General features: G+C 41.4%; 1 long non-coding RNA gene across 1 annotated transcript in view; it reads right to left on the bottom strand.

Moving 5' to 3' along the window:
- Nucleotides 1–634: 634 nt before the first annotated feature.
- The window catches only part of LOC128311550 (uncharacterized), a 73,317-nt gene continuing 60,093 nt past the window's right edge, over nt 635–13,858 (bottom strand). Inside the window, exon 5 of the long non-coding RNA XR_008290006.1 lies at nt 635–6,852. This is a non-coding gene — a long non-coding RNA (uncharacterized LOC128311550). The remainder of the gene's footprint in view (nt 6,853–13,858) is intronic.

Here is a 13,858-nt window from a genome sequence, read left to right as displayed (position 1 = left end):
AGAAGTGCATACTGGAGGAAAATTATGAATGGGGAGTACAAATCAGTGGGGTTTGAATCATTGATTACTGTTGGATACACCTTCTTGATGTGCATGAGAAAAGCTGAGAAACTAACAAATATGATTCCTCAGGGACGTATGCATCCTGTAGAGTAAGGCACCCTCTAAGCTGAGCATCTCACAAGGGCACTTTGGTTTTATAAGCATTTGGCCATAAATTCATCCCAGCCGCTGAAAGTTCAGATGGAATAATAAATCATGTAAATGAGCCTCAATAAGATGTTTTTTTTTTTTTTCAAAGTAGGCTCCACGCCCAACATGGGGCTAGAACTCATGACTCTGACATTAAGAGTCGTGTGCTCGACTGACTGAGCCAGCCAAGTGTCCCTCAATAAGATTTTGCTTTATTTGGGTATATATTCAACTCAAAACTTTGAAATAATTGCTTTTGTACATAATTAAGTTTATTGTATAGAGATAATTCATTGAGTAGCACTTCTAAGCCTTTTTGGGCGGGGACGAAGTCATATGCCTCTTTGAAGAACTGAAGAAAGCGATGGGCCCTTTAACGGAGAAGAATTCCCCCCCTCCCCCCCCCTCCAGAGAAGAATTCTTAAATAGATAAGAATCTGCATCAGGGGGCGCCTGAGTGGCTCAGTCAGTTAAACATCTGACTCTTGATTTCAGCTCAGGTCATGATCTCACAGTTTGTGAGTTCAAGCCCTGCATTGGGCTCTGCACTGACAGCACAGAACCTGCTTGGGATTCTCTCTCTCTGCCCCTCCCCAGTGGGTCTTTCTCAAAATAAATAAATAAACTTAAAAAAAAGACATCAATTCAAAGGAAATTTTTATAATATTAGTAATTCATTAGTAAATGAATTTTATATACAAAGAATGTATGTATTGTAATACAATATATATTAGATCTGTTAGAAATTTATTTGAAGATTTTCTGTGCAATATGGAGCTGAGAATGAATAAAGACAAACACATTCTTCCTCCTCTTTACTATTAGTGTCCAACATAATACCAGTCAATAAAACTGAGTATACTCAAGAAGTCTTTAAATAGCAGAGGTGTGTATCCCTGAATTATCAAATGGAAAAGGAAATAAGTCACATTTTTAGTTGAGTACGTGTAATTCTTTGTTATATGTAAACAAGTAGAGCCACTGTAATTTTAAAAGTGAAATTGATTGACATGAGATGCAGACCATCCAAGCTGTCATGACAGCTCCAAAAATGAGTGGGCACTCAGCTCAGAATGACCAAAAGTCCTTTATGAGCTGTGGACAATGGTTAGCACGAGATTCCCGGTCATGGGTAGTTTGCCTGCCAGATGGTACCTGAACCTACCCTTTTGCCTCCCCACTTTTGACTCACACCTTATCCCAGACCCACCACAGGGAGATGAGGCCTTACGATGGAGAAAGGACATCCACTTGTTTATTTCCTGGTTGTCAGAACAGTCGGAATTTTAATGTTTTGGTTTGGGGGGGCCACATCAACGTATTCATGGTAGCATGAATACGTACCTGAGTCACAGTAGCTTTAACAACACAGCCAGGTTAAAACTATTTCATTAAAAGAATCTCTTCAAAATACCACGTGCCCATTTATGCTGTCCAAAGTCAAACCCAAGAATTTGGCCTATGTCATTCCGATTATTGCCAGTTCATCGATAACTGGCTTCAGAACATACTCCTTTTGGGGCGCCTGGGTGGCTCAGTCGGTTAAACATCCAACTTCGGCTCAGGCCATGATCTCACAGTCCATGAGTTTGAGCCCCATGTCAGGCACAATGCTGACAGCTCACAGCCTGGAGCCTGCTTCAGATTCTGTGTCTTCCTCTCTCTCTCTCTGCCCCACCCCACCCCCCGTACTCTCTCACTCTCTCTCTCTCTCAAAACTAAATAAACATTAAAAAAAAATTTAAAAAAAAGAACATACTTCTTTTGAAAGTCACTGATGACTGCTTTACAACTCTGCCCGTGTATATATGTACTGTAAGATTCAGCACCCTAAGCCACCCAGAATTTCTATTTGTTTGCTTATGGCCATTCTCAAGCACCATAAGTACTTACAGAAGGTTAAGGAGCTAGCTCTCCCTGTAGACTTTCAGTGTTTTCAGAAGAGGGACCAGGTCTACTCTTTCTTTTCCATCTCCTCCCCATCCTAGAGCTTAGTATAATGTTCCACACGTCAGACACATCTGTTCATTGTAACACAGTCTCTTCTAGAAAGGTTAGAGAACCCTTTGCCAGGATGTCATAAAAAAGGAATCTGGGTGGATGAGCACCCTTGAGATTACAGCATAAGCTAGATGGATCCCTCCTCTTACAGAAGAACAAGTCTTAATGGCAAATCATTGAGAATTTGGGTGAAAAAAAGTTTTCTTCCAGCTTTATTGAAGTATCAAAAGATGGATTATTCAATCAACTTCTAAGGCTCCGATTTCTATCTTTGTACCAGTGACCACCAATTTGAATTTTCAGCTCAGACTGGTCTTTATAGCACCTGTCTACTAGGCATTATTACCTCAGAGCCCCTTTACACTTCAAAACTGTCCAAAGCTTAGCTCATTTAGCCCTGAAAATATCAGCTCCACAAGAGCTGGGACTTGATTTTGTTCACGGTTGGATCCCCGGGACCTAAAATAGTGCCTATCAGGCAGGTGGATGATTTGTTGAATGAATTGGTGGTGAACAAATGAGTGAAAAGATCTTCCCAGGAGGGAGAGTCTGCCATTAATGCTACACATGCTACAAGTGTGTTCTCGAGCACTTGACAGTTAAGATCAAACCCTGTACTTCTTCCCATTATCCCACCCCTGCAGCCTCTTCTCGCTTTCATCAAATTGCTGTCTCTGCCGCCTCATCCCCCATGTGCCTCTAAATACGCCCAGAATCCACTATCATAAAACCAAATGTCCTTTTATTATACAAGGCTATCCAGAAATCTGTCCCCGGTCTCGGTTCTCCAGCCACACCTCACACTTCGTACTCTTGTCATCTTGGATACCCTAGAGCCCCCAACTTGTACCCACTTTCTCTCCTCTGTGCCTTTGTCAGGCAACGACTGGCTTGCTGGCTCTGCCTAGCTCTCTCTTTTTTACCCTTTATTCCCACTGCGGGCACCACCTCCCCTATGGAGGTTTCTTGGTACCTTCCTCCTCCCAGGCGACTAGGCAAAGGGGTCTCATCATACCCTAATCCAGGACCCCCCCAGACTTTTTCAGGTCTTGGTACACATAGAAGACAGTTGAGGGTACAGGGACAAGGCTGCACATGGCCATAAACAACTGGCCCGGGCCTCGGGACCCCACAATTCTTGCGCAGCAATATCTGGGTACGCTTGTAACCCAGTCACATCAGACCAGTACGCCATGCCACACCAGGTGTTAGCTCTTCTCTCAGCGTGCTGCGATCACTGCATTCACCCCACTGCATTATAAGTATTTGTGTTTGTCCCTCAGTGCACCTATGAACTCCTCAAGGGCCAAAAGCTTGTATTCTCATTTTTCATGTTTTAAATTATCACATAGTAAATTTGACTTTTCGACATACTGTTCCATATAAATGTTATCACATGTATAGGTTCTTATAACCATGACCAAAATTAGGATACAAAATAGTTCCATTACAGAAGGTACTTTCACACACTTCTCCAACCCCTAACCCCTGGCACCCATCGATCTGTTCTCTGTCACTATAGCTTTGTCTTTTTGAGAATGTCATATAAATGGAAACGTACAGTATATAACCTTTTGAAACTGGCTTCCTGCACTCAACATAATGCCTCTGACATTTATCCAAAACTGTTGTGTGTATCAATAGTTTGTTCTTGTTTTTTTGCCGAGTGGTATTTCATTGTGAGGATGTAACACGGTTCGTTTATCCATGCATCCGTTGAAGGACATCTGGGGTGTTTCCAGTTTGGGACAATTCTGAATACAGCTGCTCTAAACTTTTGTGACAGGTTTTTTCTGTGAACGTGAGTTTTCATTTCTCTAGGGGAAATATCCACGAGTGGGACTGTAGGGGTTTTATGGCAAATGTACATTTAGCTTTAGGAGAAGTTACCAAGTGCTCTCCAAAAGTGGCTCTACCATTTTGCGGGTACATCGTGCGGGCAATCCATGAGAGTTCCGGTCATTCCATACCCTGGCTAGCACTTGGCATTCTCAGTGTTATCCCTGCTTGCCATTCTAGTAGGTGAGGTTCCAAATGAGTCCTTTTTCCTACTAGAAGATTAGGATCTTCCTGCCAGAAGATATAGCCAAATAACCTATAACTTTCTCTCAAACTTAAACTGAACCTGAAGGCCTGTGATCCAGATTGTTTTTGAAAGGCTCCGCTATCACTGCTACTAATACGGATACTAAGAATGACCGTCGGTAATCAGATAACTGGCTGAGGCAGGCACTGTGCTAGGAGACGTTCCTACAATAACTAACTTAGCCCTCCATCCCCATGAGGTAGGCATTATCCTCATCTTACAGACATGAGGACTGAGGCTTAATGAAACTGACAAACTTGCCCAGAGCCATATAGGCAATAAATGAAGGCACCAGGGCACACAGCCAGGTCAGACCCGTTCCGGAAACCTGACCATTCTGTGTGGCTGCTCTACTGGGCAACCAGTTGCTCTTTAATCAACAACAACAACAATCTCAAGTCACTGTAATTTTAAAGGTTACAAACTTCAGGAAAGTGAATCATTCTCGTCCTCACTTCAGTCTTATGACAGCTTCTTCGGATCAGCAATGAGCAACGTGGAGAAGGGCTGCAGGGACCTCCCAGACGAGGGAGCCTGCGCTGCCTGACTGGACGACAGACTAAGGATTTTAGATCGTATTCCTGTGAAAAGTCAGCAGCTCAAATGAGACTCGATTGAGGGAATTGGGCCAGCCTCACTTGTTGCTCTATGAAGACCGTCCCCACCTACTGAATCTTGAACCACATTTACATGGTTCCATATCTGAGAGCATCGTCCACTGCAGAAATGAGCTGAAGTTATAATAATGGTTGCTTTTTGTGTTGAGTCATAAAAATAAAATAGTATTTTATGTATAAAATTAAAATTAATAATATATTAACTTGAATCATCTAATGACTAAGCACATCCAGGGATAACACGGAACTTCAGTCTTTAGAGACACATCTAGCACTAATTCTAATAAAACAAGACACACTACACTTTTCACTGGGTACATGGAGTTAAAAGTATGGCCAACAAACTATCCAACTGGAATTCAGTGGTTTGTCTTTAGTGTTCTGATTTAAAATATTCCTTATCCCTTTCATTATCTATTTTCTCCCAAACCTACAAACAACATGCTTCAGTGAGCTCGGAGCCGAATCTATTTCGTTTCATGTTACTAATCAGACAAGCAAGAGCCACAAGTCTCAGGATCCTGTCTTAAGCGGCTGTTCTCTTTAGCCTAAGTATATCCAATCATTTCATCTTTCAGGTATGAAATCGGGAAGAAAATGTGTGCACTACAAAGAAAAGCTGTCCAATGAAATTACATCATAAGCAAACAGTAGTTTTTGGGAGATCACTATTGCTCGCTCCAAAACCTCAGGCTGTTTCGTATGTTCTAGTCCCAAAGAATGACAACGTCACTTTCTAAATTTTCCTTACAACAAAAGGAAAGAGGTTTCATTCGCACCCATGCAAACTGTCAAAACTGTTTTAAAACACATAGTGCCACCAAGTGATTACTATTATGGAAAATGATGGCAACTCTAAACACATTTGGCTCAAAGTCCCAAGTGATAAAAGTCCAGGGTAATGAATTCTACCCATTTGGAGAGCTTCTCTTAACCTGTGGCAGTTCCTTTATAGGTGCCCCTTCACATAATGTTCTTATTGCAATGCTGCAACACTCGATAATCATAGAATCTGCCGAAAGAATATCATTTAAACAAACTCACAAGTACCAGTGATTAATGAGAAAGCATTGAATAGCACAATGACTGGAAACATTCCAATTTGCATTCCAAAATGCATGCAGCACTGACAAATTTCAAGAATTTCAAAATACTTGAAACTTAGACAAAATCAAGAAAGAATTACATATTTATATAAACCATCAGCCACTCATCAAGGATCTGCACTTTCTGTAAAATAGGTTTCCAAGGGAGAAACACTTATTTATCAAGACCACTGAAGATAAGCAATTAAATACAAACTAATTTGTATAGCCAACATAGCATTTTCTGCTTAACAATGAAAAGTTTTCATCTTGATAGATACATTTGTCATTGAAAAGATACCACTTTCAAAAGAAAATAAACACAGCACAACCCAATTTCTCTTGCAAAAAGTACACAAGTGCAGTCAAAAGTTTACTGTGAGTGCTAGCCGATTAGACTACCATATATAAGGATGAGCAGCTAAAATCAGTTTCTCTCTTCCCAAAAGCATGCCTCTGGACATGTAGTCGTGAGGAAATAAACAGCCAGAGTAGTGTATGACGTTATGCTTTTCTTTTGCAGGATATTCCTGCCTCACCTCCAAATATTCTTTTTGTAAAAATTACAGTTACTGAGACAAAACTCAGAAGGATCTCATCGCTTTTCTATCAAAGGCATCATTTTTGTATAATTCTGAGACATGGTTTTCAAATGTCCAAATAAATCCATCCTACTGAAAACCAGGAGCTAATCTCAGGAAGCAATGACAGGACCCCTGCTATTTGTACTTGAGGACTGTTACTCACTGGCATGTATGTCCTCCTTCATCCTCTACTGCCTGGCCGAAGCCCCAGGGAATGGAAAAGGTCTGCCAAGTTTCTCCTTCAAGATCCTCGTCCATGGTAGGAAGGCAAAAAAGCCCACCTTTTCCTAAGGATGGAAAGAAAGAACTCTGTTCTTTATTCGTTTATAGGAAGAATGACCGTCTCGTAGCAAACAACTGCTAGGCAAGAAGAGTGAGAGAGGAAGGAGAGGAGGAATCAATGCTGAGAGGCCAATCATATTTCCTCACTCAGCTACTTGGAAACCAGATATGCTTAGACGATCACGTGTTTTGAGAGATTTGAAGATGCAAGAGAGGAGGAGCTCTGTCTTTTGTAAATTATTAACAGGGACTTTTTTTTTCCTGACCATGAGCAAAGATGTACAGGTTACCCATTTAAGAAAAAAGCAATCAGGTTTGCAATAGAGCACACAAACTGGCAAGTCAAGAAACAAGATTTCCAAAGTTTTGCCCACTGACCCCTATTGGCTCAAGACAACCCAGTGCAGTTAGAATCACAGTGGTGTCATACTGGGAAGGAACTGGCACCTTCTGAAGGTCTGAAGAGGTCATAACTGCAGTTTCAGCAATTTGCCTCTGACGAAAATGAGTATTTGCTCTTCCTCATCTGAGAACTCACTATGGGGTATTTTGCGCTATGAGCTGGAATAAAGCCACCTGCACACCATTCACACAGTTCTCTTAGATTTCAAAGTGCCGCTTAACTTCTCTCATGGCTTTCCTGCATCTCATCCAAATTTGATATGTAACGTGTCTACCTTAATGCAGTTATTCAAAAATTGCCAATTTTAACACTAGATCCTACCCAGTAATTTAAACTCAGTGGAAAAATCCCGATCTAGAAAGCTTTCAGAAAGCATTGGTTTCTCATGACAAAGACAGGGGACATGTGGGGCATATTGTGTTGAGCAGTGTGGAATATCTCTTTCTCTCTAGAACAGGATTTCTCAGCCTCAGCATCATTGACATTTTGGGCTGGATACTTCTTTGTTATAGGGCAGTCCTGCACACTGGAGGTTGTTTAGCAGCGTCCCTGGCCTCCAACCACTAGAAGCCAATAGCATCTCCCCAGTTGTGATGACCAGAAATGTCTCTGGACATTGCCAAATATCCCCTTGAGGTAGAATCACCCCCGGTTGAAACTGCTGTTCTAGACCCATTGCTTTAGTGAAGTTGTTCAAAAGAGGAAGGATGCCATTTACATTTGAGATAGGCTCATGCCAAAGACCGGTGGCAGGCAAAGTCAAGCCAAAGTGGGTGAGCCACAGGACTCATATGCAGGTGGCCAATTTGATTTGTCCAAATTGACACACATTTTAAGTGGGGAATATCAACTCTCCATGGACTTTCGCTAAACTGCTCACTACCTGTGATGATTAATTCTGTGTCTCCCTGACTGGGCCGTGGGGTGCCCAGATATTTGGTAAAACATCATGTTACGTGTACCTGTGAGTGTGCATCTGAATGGGTTAACATTTGAACTAGTAGATGGAATAAAGGAATTTCCCTCCCCAGGGTGGGTGGGCCTTAGAGAATCCATTGGAGGTCTGAATCGAACAAAAGGTGGAGGAAGGGAGAATTTGCTCTCTCTGCCTATTTTTGAGCTGGGACATGGGTCTTCTCCTGCACTCTGACTGGAACTTATACCATTGGTTCTCCTGGGTCTCCAGCTTACAGATGGCAGATGATGGGGTTTTCTCAGCCTCCATAATCGTGTGAACCAATTCCTTATAAGACAGTTCTATGAACCCTTGTCCAAATATATGTGTGTGTGTGCGTGGATGTATTCTATTGGTTCTGTTTCGAAATAACACACTACTATAGTTTGCAAGTCTCCCAAACCTGCTGTTTAAAATACACTAGGGGCGCCTGGGTGGTTTAGTCAGTTAAGCGTCCAGCTTCGACTCAGGTCATGATGTCACAGTCCGTGGGTTCAAGCCCCACATCGGGCACTGTGCTGACAGCTCAGAGCCTGGAGCCTGCTTGGGATTCTGTGTCTCCCTCTCTCTCTGCCTCTTCTCCACTAGCGCACTCTCTCTCAAAAATAAATAAACATTAAATTTTTTTTAATATGCTAGTTTCTCCTTTGTTACATATTCTTCATTTTACCTCAGTTTCTGTCATCCCATTGCAAGTAGGGTTTGTTCTGGCAAACTATTCTGAGCAGATCTTTGACAGCCAAACAAATCAAGGCAGAGATAATGAGGACATAGATTCCCTGCCTATTCGGGTAACCTTAACCAACCCAGTTGGGATGTTTCCTTATGAGCCTCATATTAGTGCAAAAAAAAAAAAGTCTTTTCAACTAAATACAATAACAGCAGTCTATTTAAATTCAACACTGAGAAAATGAGGCACATGGTTTCAAAAGCAAAAGTGCAGTTCAAGTCCACAGGCGATCGCGGACATCTTCTCATTAAGAATGGCATGCCTAAGGGAGAAATCTTACAGACAGGAAGTTGTCTTGGGAGAAAGAACAGTGTTCAGAGCCTCAGAATTTCCTTTCTGAGTAGGAGCGGGTGTGATCCCAAGGAAGGTGAGTTGCTCACATGGTCAACTGTGTCTGCACGGCTGTCTGTCCACTCCAGGGCTTATTTTGGAAATTGGTGTGAAGGGGTCGGCTCCGAAGGGCTCAGGTTTGTGCTCGGAGGTTCCTATGAGAAAGTACTGAATAGGCAGGGAAAGAGAGGTGCATGCCCCATCTGCTTTGCGATAGGAAGGAGAAAAGGAGTTTTTAATAAAGCAGAATGGTGTTCGGAATCAGGGAAAACCACGTCCTCCTCTACGGACTGGATTACAGGAGGAGGAAGCTGTCTGCCTTGGGAAATGTCCAGGCTGCTCAATGTGACCTGGATGGGGGAAGGACACTCCAGTTACGCGCTGGGTCCTAGAAGCAGGGGCTTTAAGAAATAAATCTATTTCTAGCCTATTTCCCATATTTATTGTTTGGCTGTGTGTTGTGGACTTTTCTTTTCTTGGAAGCACTCATTTTTTAATAATGTCAAGAGTTACCACCTAGATTATTGCAGTTTTACATCATCGCTGGAGAGCAAGGATTAAACGCCTACTGAATGGCCTGCACGGTGGCAAACGTGAAAGACTCAGATCACATGGTGCTACCCTCGAAAAGCTTATATTCTAGGATTATGTAGAAAGATGGTAAATATCCAAGAGCAGCAGATTGGAAAATGTTCATTTCATGTTTTCATTTGTTTTTACATCAAACTGGATTATTTTGCCTGCTTCAAAATACTAAGGTCAATTTAAATTACTTACGAACATAACCATCTCTTTTGACTAGCCAATAGAAAAAGAAGTAAGCCTACTATTTTATAGTTGAGAAGATAATTACATAACACTCTAAGGAAGGTGTGGAAAATTATTTCAAGTCGTTCAGATAAAGTCCTTAATTTGGGGTCTGACATTCAAGGTCCGGCATTTCAGCACCACAATTTTCCACCTCCAAACATTTGTGTTTTTCCCTTTCCTCCCATCAGAACACCAATTGCCTTCTTCCTGACCCAGATCAATCCTTCCTCAAATACGTGATTCACAGCTTACCTCCTATGATGTCTTCTACTTTCTCCAAGAGAATTAATGTCCCCACTTCAGTACTTCTAAAGGACACAGTACCTCTATAAAAGCAGCTATCACGTTCTGCCATAGGTTAGAGGTACTTGTGTACAATTTTGCTAAACTCACTTATAGTTCGTTCTAGTAGGCTTCTTGTAGATGTTTTAGCATTTTCTACATAGATGATTGTGTAACCTGCACATGAAATCAATTTCGCTTCTTCCTCTCCGAGTCCTTCTCTCCCCACTTCTTCCTCTTGTCTGAATGTACTTGTTGGAACCTCCAGTGCAATGTTGAATAGAAGTGGTGAGAAGGGGAAATCATTCTTAAGTACTAGAAAGAGCTGATAAACAGAACTTTAACAAAAGAAATTTTTTTAAAGCCTGGTCTTCAACAGTGTGGGTGCAGAGAAAATATTTTTGTGTTTCTGCAGAGGTGGGGATTTCTGAATAAATCTTGCTGAAAACTTGGGATCCAGAGCTAAGAGCAGCCTTGGGAAGGTAATTTAGAACTGTATAGATAGTGAGAGAACTCTGGAGAGATTCACTTAACTCTGGAGGTATGTGTTAACATTTCAAGGGAAAAATGAGGCTCAGGGCCTTGGAGAGCCAGCGACATTCAGGCTTATCTGGTCCTTAAAAAGATTTAATCACATACTAAAAGGTTAGAGTGAGAACCCAGGATCCTTTCATCCCATCCCCAGGAGGCAAAATTTTATTCCCTCTTTTTGAGAGAAGCGAGGAGGCAGCTATCTCATTCTCCAGTATATATGCAGAGAAAATCCATTCTTCTCCATTGCTCACCTATGGATCATCTGGCCCCTCACAGGACAGATTTTTCCACCTGACTTTCATTTTGAGGCCCCAGGGAGTAAGGTCTGGGACAAGAAGGGGCGGTCAATGCAATGATTGTTATGTAAATAACACTAATGACAGTCTGTCTCTGATTCAGAAACTTCGTGGACACAATCAGGATAAAATCAATGAGATGAATATTAAAAACCCAACAAAAAGACTGTGCTTTGCTTTCTGTCTCCTGCTGCAGGAGGCTGTGAAGAACAGGTCTTAATTTTCTGAAAATTGGTAAATGCCTTCAGGTCAAAAGCAGCTTCTGTGCTTATTTACCTGTCAGGTTTCTCCTTCATTTTTTTTTCCTTCTTTTTTTCTGTGATTAAATATACACAATATTAAATTTGCTGTTTTAACCATTTTTAAATGGACAATTCAGTGACATTAAGTACACTCACAATGCCATGCAGCCATCACCACTATCCATTTCCAGAACTTTTTCATCATCCCCAGAAGAAACTCTGTACCCCTTAAGCAACAACTCCCCAACTGCCCCTCCCCACAGCCCCTGGTCGTCTCTGTTCTACTTTCTGTCTCTATGAAATAGCCTATTCTAGGGATCTGGTATAAGTAAAGCCAGACAGTATTTGTTTTTTAGTGTTTGGCTTATTTTACTCAACAGAATGCCTTCAAAGTTCATCCATGTTGTAACATGTATGAGAATTTCATTCCTTTTTAATTTTTTTTTAATGTTTATTTTTTTTTTTGAGAGAGAGAGAGAGAGAGTGTGTGCGTGTGCGGGGGAGAGAGAGGGAGACGCAGAATCCAAACCAGGCTCAAGGCTCTGAACTGTCAGCACAGAGCCCGATGCGGGACTTGAACCCATGAACCTTGAGATCACGACCTGAGCCCAAGTCAGACCCTTAATCAAAGGAGCCACCCAGGCGCCCCCCTCATTCCTTTTTGTAGATGAATAATATTCCACGGTATGGACAGACCACATTTTTATCCATTCATCTGCTGACAGACACTTGGGTTGTTTCCATCTTTTGGATATCGTGACAGATGTTGCTATGAATATTGGTGTACAAGTATGTTTGAGTTCCTACTTTCAGTTCTTTTGAATATACACCTAGGAGCGAAATTGCTGGATCATATGGTATTTCTATGTTTAACTTTTTGAGAAACTGCCAAACTGTTTTCCACGGCAGCTACACCATTTTTCATTCCCACAGCAATGCCCAAGGGTTTCAATTCACCACATCCTGGCCAACGCTTGTTATTTTACATTTTCCTTCACTTTTGTGCTTTGGTCAGCTCTTCAGTAATTTTAAGCTTTCTAAAAAGATTTTATCCAGAGAATTGGTCTGAATAACTGACCCTGCCACTCTCAGAAAGAGGAGACCTCCTTTTACTTCCTCTGCAAACTTCCATGAGAGTACCACACAGATTTGGTAATACACCTCAAAGTAACATCATTGGCTCCCTCAAATACCAAACATACAGTGGAGTAAAACTTAACGATTTAATTGGCTTTACTGAACGATTCATGAATTGGGCAGCATCCCATCTAGTAAGTAGAAAGGAGCCCAAGGAGCTATACAAAATGGAAGGCTTTTATAGACGGAAGGGAGCAGCGATAAAGAATGAGCAGATTACCTCACCTCCCTTTGGGGGACAGAAGAGGCTCTATGTGGCAGATAACCTCACTGGTACTAACCAGAAAACTCCAGACTGACCCGGTAAGACTACACTCCCAGGGAAGTTGGAAACTGCAGTTATGTTAGGTATTAAGCCCTGATTTGGTGACACGGGCCTAGCACAAGTGACTCCATTTTGGGTTTATGGTTTTCTGTTTTCTTTTCTCTATAGCATCGGAGAAGACTTTTACTTTTGATAGAAAGCTTAGAACAAGTACATCTTTAATTTTACATTAAAATGTATATTATTTTGAATTCCTAGGTGCATTTTTAGTACTTCTCCATATACAGATTTCTGCCCTTCTCATGTGGTTGACACACAGTTAACACAGAATGAGCATATTAACTCTAAAGATACATCATCTACAGAAGAAATGATTTTAAGTTGAAACCACCCTTTAGAGACCAGCCTGCTTATTGTTTCATAAAAACGTTTTTCTTGGGGCGCCTGGGGGGCTCAGTCGGTTGAGCATTCAACTTCGGCTCAGGTCATGATCTCACGGTGCTGACAGCTCAGAGCCTGGAGCCTGCTTCGGATTCTGTGTCTGCCCCCCAACTCTGCCCCACCCCTGCTTGTGCTCTGTCTCTCTCTGTCTTTCAAAAATGAATAAACATTAAAAAAATTAAAAAAAAAACATTTTTCTCTAGTAACAATAAAAGCTGACTTTAATGAAAATTGAGGATGCGTTAGCACTACTTTTCTATTATCTAAATGCTGACGTTTATTTTTGTATTTCTCTTCATTTTCTCTATCAAAGAGTTAGGAAATATCACATCGCTTGCTGAGGATAAAACCAATCTTTTTCAACTTTGAACTTATAGCTAGAAATAATAGACCTAGGATGAGATTTTATCCTTCCTGCAGAAAGAAAAGGAAATGTCATTAAAAACATAAATTGATTACAATCTTCTGAAATTGAATAGGGAATTTTCATCCCAAACTCTCTGTCAATCTAAATGCTCCAATAATATTGGTCAAGGTTCAGATAAGTTAGCTATTAAGTAAATTAGCTTTGAACATACAAGTGGCA

Source organism: Acinonyx jubatus, chromosome X (assembly GCF_027475565.1).
Source record: "Acinonyx jubatus isolate Ajub_Pintada_27869175 chromosome X, VMU_Ajub_asm_v1.0, whole genome shotgun sequence".
Classification (NCBI taxonomy): domain Eukaryota; kingdom Metazoa; phylum Chordata; class Mammalia; order Carnivora; family Felidae; genus Acinonyx; species Acinonyx jubatus.
The sequence above is the reverse complement of the archived record's forward strand: the minus strand, read 5'-3'. Positions and strand labels throughout refer to the sequence as shown.